The following is a 25969-nucleotide window of genomic DNA, read 5'->3' as shown; positions in this document are numbered from 1 at the left end:
AAATTGGTGATGAGAAAATAAACATAGCCTCCAGCAAACTTAGCCCACCTCTTACCTGGAACTCCAGCAGCCTTAAAGAACACATTCTCAGGCTAGAATCCCACAAAAGGAACAACCAGTTCTGGTGAGGAATGGTCATAGCCCATCCCTTTCAAATAGCCCCTAACCCCGTCATCCCCATCAGTCATCCTAATGGATAGTAAAGATTAAAAAATTAAATAAATAGGAGAGGATTATGGACATGTTTTCAGACCTACCAAATATAGAGGTAAGAACATCCAAACAGCCCTTGGGACAGGACAAGGAACACAGTGTTTAATGAAGAATATTCTTGTTAGGAATTTGGAAGATGAGGTTGCAAAAGTAGGTCAGGAACTAATTATAGAAGACCTTGAAAACTTAGAAATGAAAGTTCAGATTTTCTCCTCTTGGCACGGGAAGAGAGGTAGAGGGGGGATAAAATATTGAAAGATATATTTCAGAAAGACTACCCCTCTTGTTGGTAGTGAGGATGGAGGACCGCAGTGGGTGGGAAAGACAGAGAAGAGAAAACAGGTTGATGTTATTTCCATGGGCCATGCACAAGGGCTTAGATTCCAGGGTACCATGAGGCTAGAAACACAAGAGGCCTTCTTAAACTAAGATCACCTGGGTGTTCTTTTATTATTATTTTTTCATTTTTGCTATGGAAAAGATTCAATCATACATAACAATAGGTAAAAGAGTACAATGATTTCCCAGGTATCTAATATCTAACTTCAACAATTATCAATATTTTGCTAATATTGCTTCATTTCTCTCCCCCACAACTGTTTGTACATGTGTTTAAATTTTCTTTTGAAATAATTTCAGACTTACAGGAAAATTGCAAAAATAAAATAAAAAATTCCCATGTACTCTTCAACCAAATTTCCCAAATGTTAACACTTTGCCACATTTTCTCCCCGACCCCCCACCCCCAGTCTCTCTCGCTTTCTTTCATATTGATGCTCCAATTATCCCAGATTTGGCCAGTGGAAGCTCCTGCCCTTCTAATGTTTCTCCATCATTCTTTGAGGACTTCTTCTTTTGTGACTCAACACAATATTCCAGGCTCATGTGGTACTCTCCATGCCACAAGCCTGGAATTGAACATTTCTCTAAGGACCCTGTTCCTTTCAGTGAAGAATGATATTAGAAAACAAAATATGAGCATTAAGTATACTTATTGATTTTGCTGCTAGGCCCTTTCCTCAGACATCCAGAAAAAATTATATACACATCTATATGTTAAATATATGTATATCTATTTCTATATATCAAATTATAAGTTCATACTGATACCTCCAGTTCCAATCCAATACCACAGGGTTCATTCCAGCTTCATCTGTTTTGTAGTTGTAATTTCCTTCCCCAACGATAAGAAATCTGATTCTTATTATCCACAATACAGATGAAAATCACACTTTTTATGAATTATCTATAGCACTTTACAGAATAATCCTGAATTTATTCCTGGCTTTCTTTCTTTGACTAGCTAGACCTAGTCTTAGAGAAGAGGAGGAGAAAGGCTCACAACAAGCCACAGTATGACATATACATCCCTCCACATTTCTAAACACAAGGCAAACACAGGGCGAAATGATGTTTCCAGGGCAGTTAAGGACTAGAAACCTCACATTTGTCCTTGGATGGGAGTTTATTTTCTCAGACTAGGTCTGGGCTTGACATTCCAGCTGCTCGCCCTTCCACAGCAAATGGATATGGAGAAGTCTGCCACCAGCCGCTGATGGAGAAAACAGCTGCCTCCAGAGTGGGGCTAAGTCACGGAGGTGGCTGAATGACCCTCTCCACTGCCCGGATCTTTTCCCCCTCCTGCAAGTACAACACGCACACACCCACACCCGAATGAAGGGGAAAGGACTCCCGTTTATTACTGGGGAATCCTATTGGGAATGAGAAAAATCTCCCTTAAGTAACTTCTTTAGCCAAAGTATTCCTGTAGATGATGGTTTCCATGAACATCAATTCACGCATGATTATCTTGGTTGTTTGTGAATTGTAACCTGTGTGGATTTGTTCAGTTTCCCAAGAAGGTGGATGAGTGAGCACATAACCTTGATGAACTGGCCCCCACTTTATTTCAGTACGTTTGCCTGTAGAGGCTTATTTCCACCCACTAAACAATGCTTATTGAACACTTTCTATGTGTCAGACACCATGTTAGGCACTTGAAATACAGACATGGGTAAGAGACTTAAAGTGCCCACAGATCAGTCACCAGGAACACAAGTAGGAAGTCCTTCCTTTAGGGGCTAAGCCCTTTCTGGTGGCCTTAAAACAACCACCTGAAATGGTGTGATTTAGATGAGGCTTAGCTTTCCCTAATCCTTAAACAGCTACCTGACATCTCTTATGATGACAAGTTCCACCGTTAGTGCTTCTTTTGATTCCTTCCAAAAGGCTTTGCATTTTTATAGAATCCATATTATAAGTACTTTTTTCCTGGCAGAATATTTTTCTCATATACAGATCATATATTACTGGTGTTATGTAGCAGTTAACTTAAAGCAAGGTCTTATGGGTATGAATGCAGAAGAAAGAAGGGAGGTCAATTGGAGGGTGAGGGAAGAGGATCCTAGCTGACACCATTGGCAATTTCATAGTTTTCTGTCTACAAGGCTCCAGGTCAACTGAGAATAATAGTTGATACCTCTCAAAATATTTTCTATAACTCAAAATATGTGCTTTGTTTTGTTACTCCATGAAAAAAGGAATTTGAATAGTCTTGTCAGCTGCAGTGAAATGAAAATAGCTTCCAAACTTAGATCCAGGTAACCCTCTACATATAAATTAAAGGGGTTGCTTTTCATCTACGTTTAAACTTTCAAAATCATCTACAATAAACTTATGTCTCTCTGATTTCATAATAGAGTGGGAGGGACCACTGAAAAATGGAAGCCTTACTGCCACACTGTGTGTTGGTTAGGATTCTTGGTTGAAGTGACATAAACACAGTGTAGCTTTAAGGAAAATGTATTAACTCATGGAGCTGGAAAGCATACGGGGGTAGCTCTTGTCGGAGATAACTTTTCATGGTTCTCTCAGGTTTCTGCATGTCTTCTAAGCAGAGACAATGATTGTATTTTTGCTGGACTTTTTCAGGGATGCTTGTATAGTGAATTGCTGGTGTCTCACTTTGGAGCAAAGGGCAAGCAGGCTTACTGTCCATTATAAAAGATCTGAGTTCAGTAAGCTCAGAGTTTCTCTTTTAAAGATTTTTTATTTTTTCCTTTTTCTCCCCAAAGCCCCCCGGTACATAGTTGTGCATTCTTCGTTGTGGGTTCCTCTAGTTGTGGCATGTGGGACGCTGCCTCAGCGTGGTCTGACGAGCAGTGCCATGTCCGCGCCCAGGATTCGAACCAACGAAACACTGGGCCGCCTGCAGCAGAGCGCGCGAACTTAACCACTCGGCCACGGGGCCAGCCCCTCAGAGTTTCTCTTTTATAATGCAACTCACAATGCGTGCAGGTGTCACTTGATCCTCTTTAGATCATCAAGTGGGAATTGGGACTCAGGGGATGGGCACGAGGAAATGCTGATGTTCTGGCTACTATTATGGACATGAGTAGTAAAATCCTTTTTCTCTGAACCAAGAGTCTCATGTCTTCTACTTAACATTCACGAAACTGGAAGACCAAATCTTTAGCTTGCAAGTAGGGTAAAACCTCAGACTCTTCACAGTTCTTGTCAACTCAAGAGATTAAAGAAAAGATTAACTACTGGAACCAGGGCCTCAAATTGATCCCTTCCAGGGCTAACTTCTTTCCATATCTTCTATGGACTGAAGGTTTGTATTCCCCAAAATTCATATGCTGAGAACTAACCCCTAATGTGAGGGTATTTGGTGGAGAGGCCTTTGGGAGGTGATTGGGTCATGAGGGTAGAGCCCTCATGAATGGGATTAGTGCCCTTCTAAAAGAGGCCCAAGAGAGTTCCCTCATTCCTTTGGTTGTGTGAGGACACAGCAAAAAGATAGCCGTCTATGAACCCAGAAGCAGGCTCTCCCCAGACACCAAATCTGCTAGCACCTCGATCTTGTACTTCCCAGTCTCCAGAACTGTGAGAAATGAATTTGTGTTGTTTGTAAGCCACCCATTGTATGGTATTCTGTTATAGCATCCCAAATGGATGAGACAATACCTCTTCATTTCTACCTATTCCTGTCCAGCTTCAGTCTGCAGACAGAGAAGAAAGATGGCTTTTGTTAGTCCCAAATACATGTTTTCTCAGCTCCACAGCCCCAAGGCTGTTGCCTTTCAATATCCATATATTGCTCCCAGGGACGAACTCTGATTGGCCTAATTTGCACCATGGTCTCCCTGGACCAAGATTTATTTGATAGGTATACCCATGATACAACCAGTAAGAATATAGTTTTGAAAACCACGTTCTTGAATATGAAAATTCTTCTTTAAATATGAATATACTCTTCTTTAAATCTGAACAAATTATGAATAAAATATTAATACAAATTATTCATATCAAAACTGTATACTTATTAACATGTCTTTGTCTGCCCCTCAATCCCCCTCCTCCCTCTACCCTTCAGGATTCAGTGAAAGCAGATCTCTAGCAGCTGAAACCAGAGCAGCATTCCTTAAATGTCAGCTAGGAAGGAAAGATAAAAATGACTAGCTATGATTAGATAGTTAAGAGAAAAATAAGTTGGGTGAAATAGTTATTTGGAAAGCTGATCATTCAGCAAATTGCTTTTAGGCAAAATCCCCAGAGCCCGCTTCCTACCCGTGCTTTGACTCCCACTCATATTTACACTTCTTCCTTTACTCCCTTATTTCTATGTATGTCCATCTCCTGATAAGCTCTTGAGAGAATAGAGACCACTCCTTATGCTTCACACCTGGTAAGTACTTGCTAAATTCAACACTTTTTAATGTCCACAAATGAGAAGCCGGCCAGGCTCTTCTGGGAATGAGCAGGATGCCTTAAAAGGGAACGCGGCAAGATAAAACAATTCTCCCAATTCTGATACATGTTATTCGAAATAATCATTTTCTTGTAGCTCGAAAAAGAATCACGTAAGTTCCAAAGATTTGAGTAGATTTTATTTTCCCTGTTCATTTATTCCCAGTTTCAAGCAACTTCTCAAAACATTGCTCATTTGAACAAATTAGAATAAAGTTTCCTATTAAATTTCCTGAAGATCGTTGAGGTCTCATTAAAATAAGCTCTATAATCCTCCATTTGGGAACATTCTCTTTTGCTCATGTGCCTACTCCAGCCAATTTCCTTTTCAAACCCTTAGTTCAAAAATTGGGTTTCTTAATGATGAGCCCTTGTTTAATTTTGATGATAATTTTAAAGGCGTGGTTATAGCTTGGTGTTTCCATCTGACTCCTCATACTCATTGCTACCCTTTTCTCTTTGTTAAGAGGGAAGAGAAGCCAAGGTCCTGAGCTGAAGCCTCAGGACGAAGAAGGAGCCAGTTTGGCTTCTGCAGGGTCAGTGAATCATGGTGCAGTCATAGATCTCCTGGGGCTCAAACCCATTGGCAGCCAGCTGAGGGAAAGAGCCTTAGCTTCTGTAGCAGGTAGAGGCAGCCAACACGATGACGATGGATTAATTTCACTGGCCTCCGTCTGTTTTTCGTTAGGGGATACTTTCTTTAGCGGATATATCTATCTCCTTAAACCTTATATCTATATCTATATCTATAAATATATCCTTAAACCTGTTTTCAAATGATGATGAAGCTGTGATGATTTTATAAGCCATGGTGATACTAAAGCGGCCTCAGGCAACAATGTCTGCTGTCACCTTAAGTATCTCCTGATTGCTATGAACCTCAGATTTGCCTGTAAGTTAAATAACTCTAATAACGTAAGCTTTTTCTAGGAGTGTTTATATCTGCCACATTGGGATGATCATGGATTGCCTTAAATCAGCCTGACAGACCCAAGTTTGTGGGGCACTTGGAATTGATTCCAAGGGTAACTCCTACACTTGACGGAAAGCACGCTTCCTCACAACGTAAAGTCTAGTATGTGGGGTAGTGCAGGGTGCTCCAGAGAGAATCTCCTTCTGACTCTGGAATTCTTCCATCAGTGACTCACCCATCCAGTGAAGTATTTTGACCATTTGTTCTTATTGACAGAAAATAAGATTCTGTTTGTTCTGCAAGGCTCTTTGTATCACCCCAATAAATGATAGCCAAGAGGTCAATGTGTCTTATCTTCACAGATTTACATTTTAAAAGCCTGAGTGAGTGAGATGTTAAAATTCCTGAAGGCCTGTGCAAAAGGGCCATGTTATTTCTTCACCAGTATAACTAGTCACATAGAATATTTTGCTAAGAGTACCAGCCAAATGTTTTATTCTGGAGTAAACAAATTGCTCTCTGATAGCCCTAACTTTGGGACAATTTTGATCAAAGCAAGTATAATCTTTTCATTGAACAATGGAATAAAAATTTATTAGCAGATATTATATATCTCAACTTCTATTGTTTACCCAAATGAGAGAAGTCTGGCATCCACCTAGTTGGAGGGAAAGTATTCAATAAGGAGAAGAAACTCAAAGAAAAAATAAAGAGAAGGTACAATTCAATGCTCATGGTCAATTATGGGAGAGAGATTGAAATGCTCATTCAGTTGTTAAATCAAAAATTTGATTTAGAATTCTGTGGCAGTAAGCATGTTCAACAGACAGTGGCTGAAGCACAAAGGGTAAAATGACTCAGCTGTTTCAAGGCAAAGACCTGAGCTCATATGGTGGCCGAGAGGTCACAATGTTCAACCCAGCAGGCAACTGGGTAACAATTTCCTTAGTGGCCTATGAAGGAAGGCAGATTTTCCCGCTGGCTTCTGCCTGCAGACATGCCATTCTGAAATTTTCCCGGAGCCGCTTTATAGAGACAGCATGGCCCCCTGGGTAGCATTGCGCTGCGAGGCCACCTCAGCCTTCCCCAGTGGAAGCTTTAGAGCTGGTGGCCTTTTTACTTCTGGGAAGTGGAGACCTAGAGCTCTGAGCAGCATCCAGGCCCTCGGTGTGCTTTTCTAGGGCAGGCTTCTCCAAGCAGTCGTGTGTGCACCTCTCACACCTGCACATCTTCGCATTGCCCGCTTCTAAGAATAGGAAGCCAAACGCCACATGAACACTAGGCAGAGATACAAGGCAGGGAGAACAGACAAGCCCTGGCGAGGCATCTGTAATGCCAGGGCACACATGGTGCCCTGGGCCGTCCAAGGGAGGTGTGACGCTGTTTACCAGGGCGAGTGGCTGCTACAGCCTGGCTCCCTACGCCCTGTCTGGCCTATGAAATTTGATCTAAATCACAGGAGGCAAAAACATATTACTCTGACCACAATTCACATTCCGTAGGAGGAGACAGGATTAGAACATTTCTATTCTTGCCCAATGGTGCTAAATTTAAAGTCAAATAACTGTTAACTGCAGTCTTCCTTCAAAAGACCGAAAGCAAGCATCATTTGCTGGTGGCAAACTGCTCTGGAATCTCATCATGGGCTGTATGGTTGGGCAAAGGAAGATGAGGGTCACAAATAGCAGTCCGAAACTCATAGCCGAGGCCGCTCACAATGCCACTTAGAGTAAACACCTCCGTATAGAACTCCATTCATACCCTCATCCATTCATTTATTCATGTATTTATTTATTCAACAATCATTAAGCTTCTATTGTGTATAGAACGTAAATGTGAGCAGTCCCGGCCCTTGAGAGGCTTATAAGGGAGAAAGGCACACACATAAAGAATAACAATTCTCCATCAAGTGAAATCTGGTGTGCTAATAGCTCCCCTCTCTTTCACTTCTGTACCCTTCTTCAGTTACTCTCAGGTCTAGAGTCTTGCATTTCTCGTTCACTTAAGGATCCTCCTTTTAATTTGAAAGGTAGCTCAAAAGTGCTTGTCTAGGCTTCCTCCTTCAGGAAGCCCATCTGGATTTACTAGGCAGATTCGGGAAGCATTTCACAGCAATCTTTACAATTACTTTCTCTTTCAGCCTTCTTCTCCAGACTCCAATCCAAACCTACTCCCCTTTACCTTTTTTTGTTACCAGTCTTATTCTATGTCAACTAATTTTTGAGGTTATGTTTAATTTCATGAGGATATCAGCACACTGACTAGTTTTTTCAACCTTCTTATACTGTTTGGAACATTTAATGACTCAGATGTGCTAGGTCCACCTGTCTGCTGGGAGCCAAATTCTGAGGGGTATTTTCTTACCCCTGCTTGAAATAATACTATACCTTATAACCTAAGCTAAGACACCTGACTGTGGGTCTAAGGAATGGCCAAGAACTTACTGCTCTACCTGTGCCTGAATAATCAGTACCATGAAAGAGGGAACCCAGGAGTCCTGCTCCTCACCGCTTTCCTCCACTTTTACCATGGCTGATTGATTGAATACTGGTAAAAGTTCCTGCCTGAGACATCTTGTGCCTCCCTCCCTTCTCCTATACCCACCAATGGCTGGTATAGTGGGTTAAGATTTGGGGTAAAGCATCTCTCGGGCACGTAGCATTTATAGCTCTTTGCTCATTTTTTTGTGTCCTTCTTTCCCAAGAGAAAATGAAGGCAAATCGTCAGGGAAGAGAGAGGAGAGGTCAAAGAATTAGACTTAAGATTGGCGTTTGGAAAGGGTTAGAGTTTAGGGAAATACTGAGAAATGACCTCTTAGAATAGAACCCTAGGATGGACTGAATATTAGTAACACAGGGGGAAAAAAACCTAAAGGAAAGAATTTGAGTTACTTGGAGTTGTCAGCAAAGAATTCAGTGACTCTACACTGTAGAGACCTGCACCAGAAAGGAACAAGTCCCTGGCCTGGCCTCCTGTGTCCCCAGGCACTGGGTCTGGACTGGGCCTGAAACAAGAGAATGAGCTCCCAGCATATTGAAATGACATCAACTGAAATGTTATTTTCTTTCCATGGAAAAATTATAGCAAAGAGATTAGGGTATGATTTAGTGCATTTCAAAGGAAAATAAACATTTATTGCAATAAATAATCATAAAATAAGTCTAATAATACTTTAAAAATACTCTCATGAATTGGAAAAATAGTGAAACTTCTTTTTCACCAAGCCTGAATTTTCATAGAGAATCATTATTAGTGATTAGAAATTTCAACTGCTCATTCAGGGCCTGGGTTGCCTCACTGCGTGACCCTCCTCTCAGCCCCTAACCTCTCTGTGACCCCGTGTCTTTCTCTGTACAATGGGGCACTTCTCCTCTCCTTTCTCAGTGAGCAAACTCTGAAATAAGTAAAACAATAAAAGAAGTTTTACCCCCTAGAAAACATGATGCTGCCAGATGCTAGTTTTATTTTCATACACAACTCCTTTATCCAACAATTTTGAATAATCCTACCCACACTGTAACTCCCCAATGCACACACACAGTAAGCAAGAGGTTGCAACAGATCTAAATAAAGTACAGAGAGACAAGTATTGGAATTGGAGACCAGACTCAATATCTGTTCAACAAAACAAATCACTTTTTTAATAATAATACACTTTAACTTGAGATAAACACATATGAGTTTCACAAGAGAGAAAAGATAGCTACCGACATCTTTCTTTTTCACTCCGTGGAAATGTCCCCCCCAAACCCCTACTCTGCTCTCTCCTTTGCAGGGCCTTCCCCATGGGTCGAATGTACTTCACCATTACCAACTTGTGCTTGTTCACATGCTGCCAGTCAGCACTTCTGGCTGCACCATCGAAGGCTCTGTTAAGAGCTTTTGAAAAATGCCCTTTCCCAGCCTCCACCCGTGAAGTCCTGGCTTAATGGGTCCTGGGTGGCACTGGGGCAGTCCTGAGTTTAAAATGCTCACCAGCTGATTCTAACGTGCAGCCGAGGCCAGGAAACAAACACTGAGTGGGTTACCTAGAGAGAGGCTTTCACTTGCAGGTGGAGAGAGTTGAAAAAAATTACTGATGCCCCAAATATTCATCTGGCTTAAGGAATCACCTTTATGCAAGAGAGGCACAGCTGTGTCCATGATGGCCCAAGGGGTAACTTACCATGTTATCAAAATTTGCTAATTGCAGGTGAGATTCTGCGCTTAATTCCATGCTTTTGGGTAGGTTGGCTGTGTAATTTATCCCTTAAACTAGGACACTTTTGAGAGCGAATTATGCTGGTACAACCAGGCAAACTGGGACATATAAGCCACCCTAATTATGGGAGACTTTTATAAATGGGAAATAGTTACAGCTGTATCCCAAAGCTGATTGCCCTTGAACAGATTAGATTTCTCATTTGCAAAATTGGCATAATAATACTTAGCTTGCAAGTTGGATGGAAGTTTAAATGTGGACATTTATACGAAAGACCTTTGTAAACTCTGAAGTCATATATATAAACCTTATGTATTACTATTTGAGCTGAAATACTTGCCGTGAGAGAGACTGAGATACCAGAAGTTCATAACAGAGGAGAATTAACAACTGTTACTCCCCTTTTCTCTTTAAATCCCACTGTGAATTTGGAAGTCAGGTGAGCTAAAGGAAGCAATTCATAGTTTCCTGTTAAAGGCATCCCATGGCCTATCATGAGAAGTGCTACCCGTCTAACCTGTCAGGTGCTTTTTGCTGAACATCCTGGCTCAGATATTTCTTAGGGCAGCAAGGAGAATTTACAATTGTGGGATTAGGGTTGCAAAGGGCTTTAGTACCTGTAACCAATGCCGAATATTTATATCATGCTTTACAAATTAAAGGATGTGATGTGGCTTAGTAAAGCCATGGCTTTAGAGATGCCCACCACTGCTAACTCTATTTCCTTGGTAGTTTCTTCTCTTTTCTCATTCTCAGTTTCCTTATGAGGAAGTGGAGATAACACTGCTTTCATCCTAAGGTTGTTTGAGGATTGAAGTGGAAATACTAATGTCTAGCACAGGAAACGTACACAGTGAATGGCAGCTATTGCTATTATTATCATCATCACCATTGGCTCCTGATTCTCCCAGCAACCCATGAAGTGAATAGAGCAGGTGGTGAGAGGAATCTCTCCAATGAGAAGCAGAGGAGGTGCAGGGAAAGAGGAGGAAGGAAAGAAGGATTATTCCTATTTTGACAATGTCATCGGGTACTGAGGCTCAGGTTTATCAGTGCAAATGGCATACCACATTGCAGGTTAGAATATAAGTGATGGCTTCATCATTAGACTCATGGTTAGGCAAACTCTTCCTCTTCCTCATCAATCTTAAAGCCAGGGAGCACGGTTTGCACAAGCCTGGCTGAAGGATCTCCTCTATCCTGCAGCCCCATGTTGATGGCATAACAGAGCAGGCATCACACAGAGCCACAGCCTTGTGCATAGTAACCACCACATCCTCCGTTCTGCCACCCTGTGATTTGGGGTTACTTTCCTAACCTCCCTGGTCATGCACATTTCACTTCCACGTGGTACAACCCTTATCATTTAGCTAGAAAGTGGAATATCTCCCAACACATTTAGATAATTTATTTGCAGTGCTAAAATGTTTTTATTGCCTAAGCCCAGATTAGGTTGAGCTTTTTCTTCTTTTCCAATACAAGAGAAATAATTGAGAGAAGTGGCTGAGTGTTATGCAGGCACAATGGAGAAATTCAACTGGCATGTAAAAATGTAGTGAGGGACACAGATGGAAGAGGAAGAATGCCAGGAAAAGATGTGAGAGGCTTCCACATCTGAGGTCAGAAGGGACCAAAGAAAAGGTACCCCTTTTCTACCCTATTCCGGGGACACAAGGCAGGTAGGAGAAAAGTCATTGAGTTGGACTTTTATGTAATCTAGGGTTCTTTGCTTATGGACCTTGATGTACTCCTTGCAAAGAGGAGATATCCCTGCCCCTTCTTGTTGGAAGTCCCTGGGTAGAAGGATGTTGTTGTAACACCCCAACCGCCTGGTTCATAGGTTTCTGTATCTAAGTCACAAAGGATTAGTGGGTTTGCCTAACATGAGAAGTTTGTCACCAAGAGTGTGAAAGGAGCAAATCACTATGATCTTGTAAATAATCTTTCATTCTTCACTATATTTGAAATTGCAAATCTGAAAATAACCATGAAACGAAGTCTACTGTGTAGCATAGTGCCCTATAATTTTCAGCTCACTGGGCTCTCTAAATTTCAGCTTTTGAAGTCACAGACAACATTCAGATGGGTAAATGAGTTCAGTTGCCCTGAGACCTGCCTATAAGATTAGGTACCTAACTGGATGTACAGCTGAGGACTGTGTTGGGAGAAAGTTGGGCGCCATGATTTCCCACACTGTCAACCCATGCCTTCTTCAAGGAGCAGTTCAATTTTGCTAAATTTGTTGACCTCTTGCCCTAAACAGCCACATACTCTCAGGAATTTTGTTACATGCTAAGATTCTGGTTTTAACCCAAAAGCATGTGGGGCACATGTTTGAATCCAATTTACAATGAGGGAAAGGTCTACCACCTCTTTCACATATCTCCCTCTTCCAGAGCCCAACCTCCGTTTCTTCTTTGCTCCTTATTTTCTTGTCTTCGGCTGTTTAAAGCTGCATGCATTATAGAATTTGAATCCCACACTTCCTGTTGGAATACTCCTTTGATAAAGAAGTAAAGTGGGCAAAGTCAATCAGCCAACCAGCTTGGTAAGCTCTAGCAAAAGAGAGCTACCAACAAAATGCTGAGATCCATGGAATGAAAGACCCATAGAGGTGGAGCTGTGACCCCTCCAGGTCATTTATAATCAAAACCTGAGGTCAGCAGAGCCTAGGATTGATTTAACACACTTCTCCCCTCTCCTCTTCTATCCTCTTCTCTTACTCCCTCCCCTTTCTTGCCGCTATACACCACAAACACACACACCCACACACCAGAACTGGATGAAGGCCTAATGGCAATTCCATACCAACTTTCACTCTATCCAAATTACCAGGTTCTCACTGCCATAGGCCAAGGTACCAGTGAGCTTTCTGGTGCCACCCAGCAATTCAGAGTGGTTATGATGGTAAGATGATAGCTGTGCATCTGTTGCAGTTTGCTTTATGAACTCGCCTTGCTTATGGCTTTTTAACTTTGCAATAATGAGCCCCTTGGTGCTGTCATGGAGGCCAAGGAATGGAGAAGAGATTCCAGACTAAATGTGAAAAGGGGAAGAAAATAAAACACCCACTTTCAAATAATAAGGCAGGAAAAAACAGGGGCAGGAACTGGTCATTAAAAATATTGTTTTTATGGGACTTGTGGCAACTGAAAATTCACCTTATATACAAAAGAGCTACATCCTTTGATTGGAAACTAAATAAAAATTACAGCACGCATTTATGTTTCCTTGTTTTAATTTTTAATGACAAATCCATTCTTATTTTCCTTCATAAAAATTTCTGTGATTTGGTCATTTTCTACTTTGACTATTGAAAGGTTCTCCTACAAACTGAAAACATGAATTGACTGAATTATGCAAAAAGGATAGAAAAACTTTCTTTCACCTATCCCTTCATATTCCACCCTTCCTTTTACATGGTCCTTAAAGAGCTACCCAAATCCTTTCATCACCAAATATAACCTCCTTTTTCATTGACAAGGTACCCAACATCCTACTACACTTTCAGATCTCATCTCAGTTTCTTCCGTGATGTCCCTCTCAAGTACTTAACTTCCTTTGTTATCTTCTCTCCTTCTTTCATTCAACAAACGTTTATGTGCTAGGAATGTAGCAGTGACGAAAAAGAACAAAAATCCCAGCTCTTATTTGAGTGGAGAAAGAAATAGATGATAGAGAAAATAAATATTTACAATATTTTGTATGTTTCATGGTGATAGGTTAAGGAACAAAAAAATGAAATAAGGAAAGGAAAGTGATGTGCGTTTGCCTGCTTTGATAGAGTAGTCAAGGACCACCTCCCTGAGAAAGTGGTCCCATCACCCCCAGCGGTCAGAGGATGGGTGATGTCACCAGGCTTGTTCTCTTTTGAGTCTCAACTGACCCTCAAACAACTTCCACCCCACTATTGAACGTGAGATTGAGGAACAATGTTCTTATTTAACACGTTTGGTGCTCACTGTGGCAGGTACTACTGTAAGGAAAGCGAAGAAGGAACAGAGATATAAGATAATTTTTAAATTTATTTCACCACTTTTAATAGATTCCACCTTCTTGTGGGTAGAAATAAACAATATGAATCATCATATGCTTTAAGAACTCGACACAAATCATGCTATAAAAGAAATGTTTGCCATAGGCTGGGTAGTCAGAAAAGCCTTCATCTATAGCTTGCTTATGAGCTAAGCTTTGAAAGAAGTGACTTGAGTAACGGGAAAAGGACAGTTGAGGTGAGGGGAGCAATAAGGCTTCTGTGCTTTCCAATTCCTCAGTGGAGTTTTTAAATAATCTATGGGTTAATGCGTTTGGAGCTGCAAGACAATTTCCAACTTTTCTTGAAGACTCTCCCCTCCCAGCATATATTGTCTTCTTTCCTCATGCTTAATTTTCTCTTTAGTGGGTTGGATAATTATGAGTTCAGTGTTCAAGACCATGTTCTTTTCAATTTTATTTTTCCTGAATGCTTCATGAGCACCAGGCTCTTCACAGCTTCTGAAATGAGGAAGGCTCTGACTTTCTACTCAAGGAGGTGCTAAACTGGTAAGTGACTTAACAACTATACAATTATGGCAGATAATGCTCACTCTTTCTCAAAATCTACTCTCCCACGATTTTTTCACTGGGCATATGGCCACCCAGGAAAAAACTACATTTCCAGTCTCCTTTTTGGTAAGGATAGCCTCTGTTCTGGCCAATGCGTGGTAAAAAGGGAAATGTGGTAAATTCAAGAACTCTTTCTTAAAAACTCATCTTTAGTTGATTTCTGCTTCTGACTGGTACACAACCACTCTACTTACCATTAGAAAACCAGGTAAAATATATTAAACAACTCTTTCAGACGATGAGACAATAGGCAGAGCAAAACTGTGATCACAGAGAAAAGGGGAACAGAGGTGGAGCCTACTATCAGCCTTGCTTTCTGCCTGTAGAAGATGGTATGGGAGAGAATCCCAAGAAGAGCACACGATGCTTACTGAGCTGAAAAGATAAGTATTGGATTTGGGAAAGCTGAGGAAGCCAGCATTTGTAGGACAGAGTATAGGAGAAGAGTGATCTGTGAGGAGAAATATGCATGAAGGTCCCCTTAACTATTCATGTGTACAGTGAAACTCAAAAAGCTGCACAAAAATCACTTGCTGGGGCAAAGTAACTAACGAGGAGCTGTGAACTGAATAACTCCTAGACTTTGAACAAGACTGAGAGATATTCAAACTCCTTCCAGTCAGAGCAGAGAAGCCTCATTAAGCCCTCAGGGAATTCAATAAAGAACCTAGAAGGGCTTGGTAGTACGGCTGAACCAGCCCTGGAGTAAAGGCTACTCCAGGCCAACTCTAACAAAGCTTAAAAACAAGCTTTGAATGCATGGATCTGATTTATAAGAAATTTAATTGCCTAACAAGACTACTTCAACACTCTCTAAAGAAAGAAAACACAGTAAACACTCAATATTGTAACCTCCATAACATGATAGTCAATAAAAATTTGCTACACAAACAAGGAACAGCAAATTTTTACCACAAAATAGGAGGAAATAGAAGCAGAACTAGAAACGACATCGATGATGAAATTAAAAGAGAATAATTTTAAAGCAACTGTTATAAATGTGATCAATATTTCCTAAAGAACAACATGATCATAATAAAGAAATGTCAATAATAAAAGAGAACTTCCAGAGATGAAAAATACAATATCTGAAATAAAAATTTGCTTCACGGAATTAATAACATTGATGCTGCAGGAGAAAAGATCAGTGAACATGAAGACACAGCAATAGAAACTATTTATATTGAAGCATGAGAGAAAAAAATGAAGAAAAAATGAAGAGATTCAATGATCTGTGGCATAACATCAAATATCTAACACATATAAAATTGTTGTCCCAAAAGGAGTAGAAAGAAATGTGTGTAAAACGTTTTTGAGTAAATAATGACAAAAAACTTATAAATTAAATTTTAATTTCTGATTGTTTTGCTAATAGCATGTAGAAATATACCTTATTTCTATATATTGGCCTTTATCTTAACTTCCTAAACTCACTCATTATTCCAAGAAGCTCTTTTTTAGTAAATTCCAAAAGGATTTTCCATGACTGTAGGGGAAAGGTATTGAGTCTCACACCATTATGATGTTAGCTATAGATTTTTCACAGATGCCCTTTCTCAGATTGAGGAAGTTCTCTTCTCTTCCTAATTTGATAAGAATGTTATTAAAAAGGGTGTTGAATTTTATCAAATGATTTTTTAATATATTGAGATGATCTTATGTTTTTTTCTCATTTAGTCTGTTAATATGACCCAGGATTGGGATGATCAACTGCAAAAGAGGAAAAGGGAACTTTCTGGGCTGATAGAACATTTCCAGATCTTGATTATTTTGTTACCAGTCAGTATTTGCCAAAATTCATCTAATTGTAAACTTAGAATGTGAGTATTTTCTTGTATTTTATGCCTCTACAAAGTTTATTTTAAAAATACATCTGAAATGCTTTCTTTCCCCTTGTTTTGTTGTGTCTTTCTCCATCCTGTTGCCTAGAATTCACGTATAATGACTGAAGCCCGCCATGATCTTTTATCATGAGGATGGGAGCCACGTGTGGAGGGAAACTGAGCCCCTGAGGTCTCTGAGGAATTAAGCTGCTATTCTTAGCCCTGCACTGCCTACTGAATTTTTATAAGAGAGAAAAATAAACTTCAAAATTCTAAGCCACTGTTACTTTTTGGCAAACCTAATACTAAATGATACAATAAGTGGCTGTAATGTGGTACCATAAGAATTTGATGCAGAAGAAGTGTTAATGACATTCAATGAAGTTCACAATGGGTTACAAGAAGTTTGGTTTCAGTAAAGAATTTGTTGGAGTGAGAGGGAGAGAGTGGCATTTGAAATGGACCTTAGGAATGAATATGACTTCATCAGACAAATGTGGTAGAAGAGCATTCCAGGAAAAAGACTGTCATAAAAAGAGGTATGTAGATGATGAGAGGTGGAAGCATTCAAGCATTCATATGTCTTAGCACAAAAGACAATAATAGGACAAAGGGCTAAATAGTTATGCTGGAGATCTCTTGAAGACCTGATGCCAGCGTGGGGAGTTTAGACTCAGTAAGCTGTAAGAAGTCAAGGAAGGTTTCTGAGCAGTGGAATAATAGAATGGAAATTAGATTTTTTAAATTAAATTGTGGCAACTCCAAAGAAGCAGAATAAACTCAGAGAAAATAGAAGGTGTGCATAAGAAGCAAGACATTCAGTTCAGCTAAAACATAGGATGTATTAAGCGGGGTGGGGGTGGGAATTGACTAGAACAGCAATCTTGAATACTAGACTTGGTGTGAACTTAAGTCTCTTAGAGACTTAAATGATTATTTCTGACTTGAAATAGAATCAACTTGCCTGTAGAATTATGTGACAGTTGTGTCTTTGAATGAGGAAGGCAATGTGGACAAGAATACAAGATGGAAATTTATTAACATAGTGCAGACAAGAGAAAAAAAGGACCAGGATCAGGAAAAGAAGTAGGATAGGGGCTGTACTGACTAAATCAAGAAAATCTGGAGAATGATCACGGGGGGGGACCTCGAGTAAGGGAGGAGTCAAGACTGGCTTTGAGGGCACAGTTGTGAGATGACCACCCAACCAGAGACGATGCAGCAGAGGAAGGGGCATCAGGCGTATAATTCCTCCACCCGGCTCTGAGCTGTGACATGCCTCCGTGGAGAAACTAAATTATTCTGCCTATGCTGAAGCGTGGAAAGAGAGAGCGGGGAAAAAAGCCATGCAAAATGCAGAAAAGACTGTGATAAATACGGGAGAAACAGTGTAATTGGAGTCCTAAAGGGAGAAAAGATTTAAAAAATAGGGCAAATCTGTATTTGAAGACATAGTCACCAATAATTTTTCAAAAGGATAAAAGACACCAGGCAACAGATCCAGGTAGCTTTACAAATCTCACGCAGGAAAATGAGTGAATATATATCTTGCTTATTTTTCAGTGAATAGGCAAAATATATATATATATAACATCACCTAAGCACATAATAGGAAATTTCTGGCAAACAAAGAAAAGAAAAAATATTTTAAACAGCCAAAAAAAGAGACAAAAATCTGTAAGACTTACAGGAGACTTCTCAACAGAAAGGATGGGAGCCAGTAAACAATGGGATGATACCTTTAAAGTGCTGAAAGAAAGTAACAGGAGCCTAGAATATGACTCTATGCCCTGGCAATATAAAAAAGGAAGGCAATATAACATTTTCAGACAAAAAAATCTGAGAAAATACATCATTCATGACCCTGCACTAAAGGAAATACTGAAGGATCTTCTTCAGGCAAAAGCAAAAGATACCAGATGAAAGGACGATAATGAAGGAGTTAATGAAAAACAATATAAAGGGTAAATATATGAGCCAATGCTTTTCCCACTGTGCAACTTTGCCTCTCTGTACCTTATTGGTCTTCTTATTCAGTTCCACTGGTGACAGCACTTGCACTGATTATCTCTCCTTGCTCTGCTATGTGTCAATCTTGGTGAATGCTCACTCTGAATAGCTATGTTTTCCAGATTATTAAGAATATATCTTTGTAAATACTAACATATTTTAATTTTAACCATTTGAAATGGACACTTACAAATACATAGGATAGGATTTCTATTATTTCATTGTCAAAGGATATAGGCATTGTATATTGGTATAATTCTATAAGAGAGGGGTGGTCTTCGGGCCTGTGGATTGTTGTAGTGTGGTTCACTCCCATATTAAATAACCTAACACTTTCATTTGTTGAGTCACCTGTCATCTGTTACTCTAGTCAGTATGTTTGCGTCTAATAGCCCCTCAACCTACAATTTGTTGTTTCTAACCTGCTGTAGAATTAGAAAACAAATAAACAGGCTTATTTGCTTGTTTACCAAGCCTTCAAAAACCAGGTGCAATACAGATTGTCTTGGGGTATGGAAAAATGGAGGAATATTTCCAAATTTTTTTATAAAGTAAGTTTAATCTTGATAACTGAACTTTGAATACCTATTATTCATGAATATGTATGCAAAAATCATAAATAAAACAGCCACCAGGATTAGAAAGCACATCAGCAAAGAAAATTCAACACTGTATTAAGAAAGTAATACGTTGTGATTAAGTAAGAATTATTCAAAGAATTCAAGGATGCTTCAATATTGGGAAATTTCTTTTTTAAACATTGGCCCTGAGCTAACACCTGTTGCCAATCTTCTTTATTTTCTTTTTCTTTTCTTCTTCTCCCCAAAGCCCCCCAGTACATAGTTGATACTCTAGTTGCAGGTCTTTCTGGTTGTGCTATGTGGGAGCCCGCCTCAGCATGGCCCCTCGAGCAGTGCTAGGTCTGTGCCCAGGATCTGAACTGGTGAAACCCTGGACTGCAGAAGTGGAGTGTGCAAGCTTAACCACTTGGCCATGGGGCTGGCCCATGAAATTTCTTAATATAATTCAGCATATTAATAGGAGTAAAGAGAAAAAGCATATGATAATCTCCATAGATATTGAAAAGGTATTTAAAGAAATTCAGCACCCATTCTTTTTTTTTTTTTTTTAAAGATTTTATTTTTTCCTTTTTCTCCCCAAAGCCCCCCGGTACATAGTTGTGTATTCTTCGTTGTGGGTTCTTCTAGTTGTGGCATGTGGGACGCTGCCTCAGCGTGGTCTGATGAGCAGTGCCATGTCCGCGCCCAGGATTCGAACTAACGAAACACTGGGCCGCCTGCAGCGGAGCGCGCGAACTTAACCACTCGGCCACGGGGCCAGCCCCTCAGCACCCATTCTTGATTTAAAAAAAACACACCACCAAATAAATTGGGAGGGGATGGATACTTCCCTAACATGATTAGTTCCTAACTCAGCATCTCACTTAATGGGGAAATACTGGAAACACTTCCACTAAGAGCAGGAACAAAACAGGGATGTCCACTCTTTCCAATACTACTTACCATGTTAATGATTATATTTACCAATGCATTAGGCAAGAGAAAATGCAGGAATTGGAAAGTAAATAAAATTAACTTTATTTTTAGATAGTATGATAGCATAAGTGAAAAATCAATAGTAAAACTAACAAAAATAATTAAAGAATTTAGTAAGGTAACAGGAACTGTAACCAAACTATAAAACTCATATTTATAGTAACAACAAGCTGGAAGGTATAATGGAAGGTAAACGCTTATTTGCAACATCAATGAAAAGATTACATCCTTAGGAAAGGTAAACCTTCCTTAGGAAACCACTAAAACATACACCCCTGAAAGATACAAATAGACTTGAAAAAATATAAATGCAACTTCTGTTCTTGGATTTAATAACTTGAAATTACAAAAATGTTAGTTATTCTTGCATTAATTTATAATTTACTGCAACTCCGATGAAAAGTTTATTCTACTGTTCAAATGGAAAAGTAAGCAGGCACAAATAGCAAAGAAAACACCTACAAAGAGAATGAATAAGGGGAGCTATCATATTTGAAAATTTACTGCAATGCCTGTATACTCAAAATAGTGCTACCGGCCCGTGAAAGACAAACCAATGGAATAGAAAAGAAAGTCCAGAAATAGTCCCAGGGACATAAGAAAATCTAGCATATAAGAAAGGTGGTATCTACAACTTTATCATATAAAATCGCTACCAATTATAATAGAGTTTCTCAGAGTTTCTGTAGTTACTCTAAAACAATGTTATATGGATAATAGGATTGAGCAAAGGAGAGAGTTCCCACCGTGGAAGAAGGGAGATAAAAATAATGGAATGGGAGTGGAAAAAGAAAAATCCTATGTTGTGGGATTTTAGTTAAAGGTATCAAGGTATATAAATACAGATATAGATGTAAATATTTCCCAGCTTTGTCAACCGTAAGGAACTAAAGACAGTACGGTCATGTGCTACATAACTATGTTTTGCTCAATGATGGACTGCATATATGATGGTGGCCCCTTATTAGTATCATATAGCCTAGGTGTGTAGTAGGCTATACCATCTAGGCTTGTATAAGTACACTCTCTAATGTTCATGCAAGATGAAATTGCCTAATGGTGCACTTCTCAGAACATATCCCCATTGTTAAGTGATACATGACTAATTCTCGATAGAACTGAGCGTACTAGCATCTAGATCCTGGCATCTAAACACCCTTTTATTTTTCTGTAGAAGGAACTGATGATTCTTTGAGAAATGCTGATTCTAGCCATGGGAGCAAGAAAAGTTTTAGGTGTTCTTGAAAATTCTTGTTGTGCCAAAAATTAGAGTGCTCAAAATCTGATGGGACCATGTCAAAATGACGCGGGAGCCAGCTTGACGGGGCTTTCCACTGGCCAAATTTGGATAATTTTAAGCATCAAAGTAAAAACTGTTAGTAATATATTATAACATATTGAATAAGAAAATAAATTGAGTCCATACTTATACTATAAATAAGAACAAATGAATGAATGAATGTGATGAACAGGAGGGAAAACTCTTTTTTACAGAAGCATGCCAACTAATAATGTAGAAGCTATGACAGAATGTAAAAATCTTCAAACAATCGTCATGGTCATAATTGATTCAGCAAAGAATCATCAATGGATGCTAAAACCATTGGTTAAGAGAATGTCAGCAAGCAGGATATTTACACAGAGTATCACTTTTCAATTACGTAGAGAGAAAGATAACTTTAAGAAGAAGAAACCTAGAGTCTGCCAACTTAACCAAGGGAGTCAACTTAATATTACTAGGAAAGAGACAAACTGATATCATGTGCCTTACATTAAAAGTTACTGAGAGTACACCATCACCTATGTAGCATTGCTGCCAAATGTGTTTAATCTAAATCTAGACATGAATAAACAAGCATATAAATTCAAATTATGAGGCATTGTGTAAGACAACTGGCTTGGACTCTTCGAAGCAAGAGGTTGATGAGTCTGGGTGAAAGATACATTCTTGCAACTTTTCTATTAGTCGGGAGCATAACAAAATAAATTCTCAAAAAATAATAATAATAAAGCGTTAATAGGCCTTGAGTTGGCTGCCTACGGTATACTCATGTAAATCAATTGCAGGATGTTTCACGCATGCTCAATCCCATCCCACCCCCATTTTTAGGGATGCTTGTTTCCTAGTTTTCACTTGTGTTCCAGGTAGAAAATTTGGATTGCTAAATGTTGAGTAAAGAGAGTCTTTAATACGATTAATCAGAAAAAATAGCCCTGAAGAAAAGTAAGAAGTATATATGTAATAAATACATCATTAGTTACACAGCAAAACAAGATTATGAAGTATAGTTGGAAACTAGGAGATACTACAGGATCTAAACTGTAAAGGACATCCACCACGTTGTGGCCATCGAGAATCTTATGAGCACCCTTGTTATGACGGGAGAAACTCCCACCGTATGCGTCCCTCTTCTCCGAGGTAGAAGCCAGAACTCTCTCCCCTAGATTCCCTTGTAGGCGGGGCACAGACATGTAACTTGGGTTCTGCCAGTCAGATGCATCCATGGAAGTCCTCGATTGGTAATTGATCCATGGAAAGAGAGAGTATCTAAAATCCATCTTTCAGTCAGTGTGGCAGAAGAGATGGTTGCCTTCTGGTGCAAAGAATGAAAAAGCATTTGTCATTAGTGTAGTCTCCAGTACCATTATTGCAATTTGGAAGGTCTGTTCTGAGCTTCAGCAGCAGATCAGATGTGCCTTTCCTAGGGCAGCCCTCAGAGTGTGGTTTGGGCACGCTTCCTAGCTACAAAAGCCTCTATCTAACTCTCTGGCCCTCTACAGAAACTGGTGAGCTTCCTAATTTCCTTTAACAAATTCCTTTTTTGCTTAAACTAACTAGAGTCAATTCTGGTTTTGCTAAGCAGAATTGGACCCCGTTAAATATGACGCTCTGACTGACTTCCAGATTTACCATCTCCCGTGGAATCTTAGGATATTTTAGACTAGAATCCCTTCCACCATTTTCACATCTGCATGTTTAATCTTAACCCCAAAAACTTATATATTATGAGCAGTGATGACAGGAATTATTTTATTAAACATAACTATATGAGGAATGTCATAATGTTCACAGGGTCATGACTTCATTTTTAGAGTTGGGCCAACCTGGTGGTTCTTGGATTCTGAAAACATTTCCAAATACCTTTCAATGGTCTTTTAGTTCATCAAAACCTCAATCTGATGTGGTGATTTTGAGAGATTTAATCCATATGTTTCCAGTTTATGTTGATTCAACTCATTCAGGTGAGTCTCCAAGAAGATAAAATAATGCCCAAGAAGGCAGAAGACTCTGTTAATGAATTTTTTTGCTGGTTGTATTTACTTGACTGGAGGACCTCCAATCTCAGAGAGTTGAAAGAAGTTCAAAACTTGGCTTGATCATTTTCCTTACCTCAATATCAATCTCATCTGAAACTGAGTTGTGGCAAAATACTCTGTACTCTTTCCTTCATAGTCTGGTCATTCTTCACTTCGTCTATAGCTGAAATACAAGCTGAGTTCAGGATGCCTTGGCAGCACTGATAATGAGGTTGGACTCATCTTTCCTGGTTTAAAGTTTACTTGACAGGGAAATGTCAGTGATTTAGTCCATGCTAGTACTAATAGAATGCAAAATAGTTTTTTCCACCTTATCAGCTCCATTTGCTTTGGAATTAATCTGAGGGACACCGTTATTGATGAGGCCATGGCAGAAAGAGTGCTAAGGTCTTTAGAGTTCTTGTCTAAACCCTCCATCTCTCCCATACCAGCTATCACCAACCCATCTGTCCTAGTTAAACTCCATCAAGCCGAGTTTATTAATCCAATAGACCAATTCCCTGGCAGTATTTATCTTCGCTGCATAAAATTTACAATCTCCACATTCGTCTCTGGCTAACCCAGGCGGTGGTGTGCCCTCCCCTCAATAGTTTCTATTCTTGGTAGAGATCTTAGATGGGCTGCTTGGAGGTGAAGTCATAATTTAGAGCCCGAGTTAACTCCCTGAAAAATTTCTTTTTATAGAAACTTGATTCATTTTCAGCAAAAACATATTGAGACCTAGTATGCCCATGGGACTGTGCTAGGCACTCTAGTGACTATCATATGCCACTCTCTTCTCCCTCACTATGCGCCAACCGTATTGACTTTCTTTCAGTTCTTCATCCCTGCAAGGTCTTTCCTGCTTAAGACCCGCACACATGCTGTTCACCCTGCCCAAATCTCCCCGACTCCTCCTGTCTATCCCTCAGATAGACACATGCTGCCCCCAGCTGATTCTGTTTTATCCTTGAGGCCTCAGATTAAATGTTCTTTCCTTCAGAAAGGCCTTTTCTCACCACCCAATATGAGTTCTCTCTCCTAGCACCCTCTGCCTTCATAGCACATCATAATTTGTGATTCAATATTCATTTGATTATTTTCTCATATACTTCTTATCACAAGATGGTAAGCTGAACAAGAGCAGGGATCAAGTCTGTTTTGTTAACCACCGTGTAGTCGGTGTTTTTAGCACAGAGTCTGGCATATAGTCAGTACTCCACATGACCCGTGGAGAGAGAGTTGCCTGGTCACATTTTAATCTGATGGGTAGCATGTTTAATTAAACACATTAATAGATTAATAGACAGTATTGTGTTTGTGCCTAAGAGATGAATCCAATAAAGAAAACATACTTCCCTATAAGTAGTTACTCCTTTGCTGATTAGTCTAAACAGAAATTTCCTGGCAATCTTTCCAGACATTGTTGTGAACTTGGGCCAAATAATAAAGGTCATAAAATCTTCTCCTGCTAAATTCATCTGTGCTTATATTGTGTTCACTCCAGAGCAAGAGGAAGAGAAGTGATTGTTCATCACTGGGAAATAAAAAAGGCAATGAGTAACCTGTCACTTTTATACCATTTTATATTAATCATCTCTTTGAGAGCTTCATCTCTCTGTTCCTTGTTGTTAAGTATACTTACCAGAAGTGAACAAATTTCCAGCATTCTGTGCATGAGCTAAGAGGGTAAAAAAAAAACGTCAGGCATGTTTCCAAATTGTTCCCATCATCTGTTGGGGTTTGCACCCTTTCAGTCTACCAGTAGAATGTGAAGCACAGCTGACTGAGTGGAAATGGAAAACACGCCTTTAAATTCCGCCTTACTGGGAAGTATTGACAACAGTTTTAATGAAATACGGGGAAATAATAGCCAATAAGGAGGAAATCTGGTGTTTCATAGAATTAGGGACTCCATGTTTTCCTTGTTGATCCTCTGAAGTTTCTTCCTGTGAAGGAACACCTTCTCGAATGCCTTTTAATTAGTAGTGTCTCTGCCTCAGCCTGTCCATTCTGCTGCCTTGTCTGACATGGGAATTGGGACAAGGCCAGGACCTGAGGTGATAAGGAAGAGCAAGCACATCGGAGGTCGTTTAGGGATCTACAGCACTGTGGACATCAGGAACACAACGAGGAAACAACAAACAGGAAGTCCTATAACCCATTCACTGAAACACAGAGGAGAAGAGGCTGGAGCGAGGCAAAGATACCTGTTTCTGTCCCCATCATCAATAAAGTTTCAAAACTGACCCTCCAACTAAATATTCTTTTTTTCCTCATTCCACAGTCAACCCCTTTCCTGATCCCAAATTTTCTCACCTTTGTGCAATACAATCCATGTGTTTAGAGAACCCAATACTCTAAGTGCTGGGCATTATATTTCTCACTACAAAGATGAATAGAATAACAATGGCTCCTGCTCCGGGGTAGCTCATTGCCCTGGAGTAGAGGTGAGAGTGGGGTTGCTCAGGGGACCTGACTTATACTGTAATGTATTAAATGCCATAACCAAACACATAGGCCATATGCCATGAAAGTATAGAGGAGAAGATAACAGATTCCCTGTAGACCTTTTTGAGTACCATGAAATAAGTGGCCT

The sequence above is a fragment of the Equus quagga genome, chromosome 2 (assembly GCF_021613505.1).
Source record: "Equus quagga isolate Etosha38 chromosome 2, UCLA_HA_Equagga_1.0, whole genome shotgun sequence".
NCBI classification, from domain to species: Eukaryota; Metazoa; Chordata; class Mammalia; order Perissodactyla; family Equidae; genus Equus; species Equus quagga.
Note: the sequence above shows the minus strand (reverse complement) of the source record.